Source organism: Sinocyclocheilus anshuiensis, unplaced genomic scaffold (genome assembly GCF_001515605.1).
Source record: "Sinocyclocheilus anshuiensis isolate Anshui unplaced genomic scaffold, SAMN03320099.WGS_v1.1 scaffold2016, whole genome shotgun sequence".
In the NCBI taxonomy this organism is placed as follows: Eukaryota; Metazoa; Chordata; class Actinopteri; order Cypriniformes; family Cyprinidae; genus Sinocyclocheilus; species Sinocyclocheilus anshuiensis.
Genome location: NW_015558650.1, coordinates 19,942 through 24,503, shown reverse-complemented (window position 1 = coordinate 24,503; position 4,562 = coordinate 19,942). Strand labels below are relative to the sequence as shown.

Sequence of the window (4,562 nt, the reverse complement as noted above, 5' to 3'; positions counted from 1 at the left end):
TGGGCCGGTTTGCCGAATGGCTTAACGCTAGTGAACTATTGCTGTGTGTACCTGATCGGTTGACCAGATAGCTTAAACTAGTGACCTGAGTTAAATGTGTTTCTGGGCTAATGGAGCCCAGATAAAGTAACTAGTGGCTTAACAATGTGAACCTGGGTGCTGTACTCTTAGGTTTATTTAACTAATGACCTAAATAACTATGTGTGTCTGAGCTAATAACTAAAACGTACCTAGGTAGAAATGCGCACTATGCGTGTCATTAACAAACAGGAATCACACTGTAGGCTGATAGACGAAGTAACCCCCAGCAACCACCTGGCTCAGGCGGCCTGAGCAAATAGTTTTAAATGTGTCATTCAAGAGTTGTGAATTTTTTTTTTCCCCATTAACGTTCATCAACATTACTGCAGTGGAAATACTTACGCCCTGCTTTGCTAAATGGCTTAATGCTTGTGGACTATTGCTGTGTGTACCTGATCGGTTGACCAGATAGCTTAAAACTAGTGACTTGACATATGTCTTTCTGGGCTAGTGAAGTCCATAGAAATTAACTAGTGGCTTAGCATTGTGAAACTGGGTGCTATACCCTTAGGTTTATTTAACTAATGACCTAAATAACTATGTGTGTCTGAGCTAATAACTAAAACGTACCTAGGTAGAAATGCGCACTATGCGTGTCATTAACAAACAGGAATCACACTGTAGGCTGATAGACGAAGTAACCCCCAGCAACCACCTGGCTCAGGCGGCCTGAGCAAATAGTTTTAAATGTGTCATTCAAGAGTTGTGAATTTTTTTTTTCCCCATTAACGTTCATCAACGTTACTGCAGTGGAAATACTTACCTTTAACTTATTAATAAGCTAACAAAATATTTGGCAAAAGAATAAATCACTGTACACCCTGTAGTTGTGGTGTCATATGCCCAGGACTGATTCTGCCTCAGAAGCAGCTGCTCATTTATTTTGATAATTTAAAATATTTATATTGCATATTAAAGTAAGTAAAGTGATGTGACATGTGGCCAAGTATAGTGACCCATACTCAGAATTAGTGCTCTGCATTTATCCCATCCAAAGTGCACACACACAGCAGTGAACACACACACACACACCATGAACACACACCCGGAGCAGTGGGCAGCCCGGGGAGCAGTTGGGGCTTCAAGGGCACCTCAGTCGTGGTATTGAAGGTGGGAGAGAGTGCTGTACATTCACTCCCCCCACCTACAATCCCTGCCGGTACGAGGCTCGAACCCGCAACCTTTGGGTCACGAGTCCGACTCTCTAACCATTAGGCCACGACTTCCCAAAGTAGAACAATAATAGAACAATAATTGAAATGTGTGGCTCGTTCTAAGATGGCCTTGATCAAGACACTACAGTGACTTTATTTAAATGCAGTTGTCTGCTTTTATATTGTGTCTAAATTAAAATTTGCAACTTAGAAATGCTGTGCATGCTGCTGAGAAAAATCTCGATGACTGAATGCCTATGCAAGCTGCTGCTACTGCACAAGAGACTGAACTGCTAAGAGCTCCATTAATTAGGCATACGAGTAGCTAGGCGAATGCCTATTTTACTCTAACATGGTGTCTATGCCAGACACGAGCGGCACAATATGACCAAATCAATAGACCCGTAGCGATAGGTATAGCGGTCTGTAATGTATGCAGTGCGATACGGCCAACGCAACAAAACTTCTGCTACTGCTGCTTGATAATATTGATAATATTCACAAACATTTCAATGCGTAGTTGAAGTACATGCTGTTGCTGTTAATGATATTCATAATGTTGTAGTAGGAATTTATTGTGCGAGCTGTTGCGGTTGTAATGTTTCATCAGAATTTGCAAAGCATAATCTACTGCTGCTGCACAAACCTGCTGTAAACCCTGTTGAATTAGCAAAGTAATAAATACCTATTGCAATTTAAAGAGTTAATTTACCCTGCATGAGTTATCACTAATATTTTATGCAACTAAAGCGCTTTCTGCTGCCGCTGCTATATTAGCCATAATAATGACTTGCTATGCATGCTGCTGCTAATATTATTTCGAACCTTGCATCTGAATTTGCTATGCATGCTATACAATTTGTTAACATTGCGATCTGAATAACTATGCATACTGCTGCACAAAAGTACTTAGAATTGCTACTGCCCATTTATTAAATAACCAACCAATTCCTATTTCTCTTTGAAGAGTTCTATAAACCCTGTTGAACTGAATAGCAAAGTAACAAAGCCTAAGTTCACTACCATCCAAGCGTTATCTTATCACGGAAACTAAATGTACTTTTTGCTGCCGCTGATATATTAGCAACAGTGATAATTGGATTGCCATGCAGACTGCTGCTAATATTTCTAACATTGCATCTGAATTTTGCCATGCGTGCTGCTGCTATTAAAATTCACTAAACTAGTGATCTAAATAGCTATGCAATGCATAATGCTGCTATAGCTGCACAAAAGTTCTTAGAATTGCTATAAGCGTCTTTATTAACAAGCAAACGCAATCATATAATGCCTGTTTTGCTTTGAAAAGTTCACAATCTACTGTAAGCCCTGTTAAAGAAGCAAATAAATAAAATGCCTATTTCACTTTAAAGAGTTACTTACCCCATGCGTTATCACTGAAATTTCAAGCAACTAAAGTACTTTCTGCTGCCGCTGCTATATTAGCAACAATAATTTGACTGCTAATAATCCTGCTGCTAATATTATTGTCACAGATCGGCCAGGCTCACCCACCTCACAATCTTAGCGAACACCATCACCTGAGTTCTGATCATACGCACCTGTCACGGATCAACAATCACCCTCAAGCTCCCATTCATAAGCACACACCTCACACCACTCCAGTGTCCGATCCCGTTCCAATGAAGTGGACTCTCTCTCTGATATCCGTGAGATTCAGTGAAAGACTTACCTACCAGTTGTACTTACCTCCTGTGTTTCCACCAGTGTTCGTTCCAGTCCCCTACTCTGTGGATACCCCGTCACTCATCGTCTGAGGTGTGTGCTATCCTCTGTCTCACTTCCACGATCTCCTGGGAATCCCTTTTACTAGAGTTATCTCTCCTCATCTTCCCAAAGGACTTCCAAACTAACTTTAATACTCACCTGCCCGTACCCTCTGCGCGTCTTTATTAACAAGCAAACGCAATCAAATAATGCCTATTTTGCTTTGAAGAGTTCACAAAATCTACTGTAAGCCCTGTTAAAGAAGCAAATAAATAAAATGCCTATTTCACTTTAAAGAGTTACTTACCCCATGAGTTATCACTGAAATTTCAAGCAACTAAAGTACTTTCTGCTGCCGCTGCTATATTAGCAACAATAATTTGACTTCCTGCTGCTAATATTATTTCTAACATTGCATATGAAATTGCTATGCATGCTGCTGCTTTTAAATTAGCTACATGCGACCTGAATACAATGCATACTGCTGCTACAGCTGCACAAAGGTACTTAGAATTGCTATAAGCCCCTTTTAAATAAACAAAATGCAAATGATGCCTTTTCGCTTGAAGAGTGCACATACCATCCATTTTAAGTCACTGAAACTTCAGCAATTGTAAGTTGCTTTGGATAAAAGCGTCTGCAAAATGAATAAGAATGTAAATGTTAACTACAAACTACCTACTGCTGCCGCAACTAAATGCATAATTTGATTTGCTATGCATACTGCTATAAATAATTAGCTAATAACGCAATCTGAAATTCTATGGATACTGCTGCTACGCTCTGTGAAAGTACTAGAATTGCTGTAGCTCATTCATGCATTATCGCTGAAATTTCATGCAACTAAAGTACTTTCTGCTGCCCTTGCTATATTAACAATAATAATTGGTTGCTATGCAGACTGCTGCTAATATTATTTCTAACATGCATCTGAATTTGCTATGCAATTCTGCTGCTATTCACGAAAAATTGCGATCTGAATAGCTATGCATACTGCTGCTACAGCTGCATGAAAGTACTTAGAATTACTATAAGCGTCTTTATTAAACAATGAAACGCAAACAAATAATGCCTATTTCACTTTGAAGAGTTCACAAAATCCCTGTACGCCCTGGTAAATAAACGAAGTTATAAAAGCCTATTTCAATTTAAAAGAGTTACTTACCCCATGCGTTATCACTGAAATTTCATTTCATTTCAGTTACAACCAGATATTTCCTGCTGCCGCTGCTATAAACAACAGAAATAATTTGACTTGATTTGCTATGCATACTGCAATGAACAATTCGCTAATAACGTGATCTGAATTCTATGATACTGCTGCTACACTCCATGAAAGTACTATAATTGCTGTAAGCCCAACTGAATACACAAACAGTAAATTCCAGTTTAAGTGTGTCCTACTGTTAACTACATTGTACATGGACTACTGATTGGAAATGATTTATTATTAGTAGTATCTTTATATTTTAAACAAATTCATAATTAATTATCTTTAAACTATCACTAAACATTACTTTTATAATAAACTCTTCACTATCGCTGAACCAAGGTAACGAGTGAAATAGAGCCCCTTTAAGAATGAGCGCTCCCTCTTCT

General features: G+C 38.8%; 1 long non-coding RNA gene across 1 annotated transcript in view; it reads right to left on the bottom strand.

The window, feature by feature from the left end:
* LOC107681005 (uncharacterized) overlaps positions 1–4,562 on the bottom strand; it is a 24,231-nt gene that overhangs the window by 11,790 nt on the left and 7,879 nt on the right. The window contains exon 2 of the long non-coding RNA XR_001633217.1: positions 3,639–3,647. This is a non-coding gene — a long non-coding RNA (uncharacterized LOC107681005). The remainder of the gene's footprint in view (positions 1–3,638; positions 3,648–4,562) is intronic.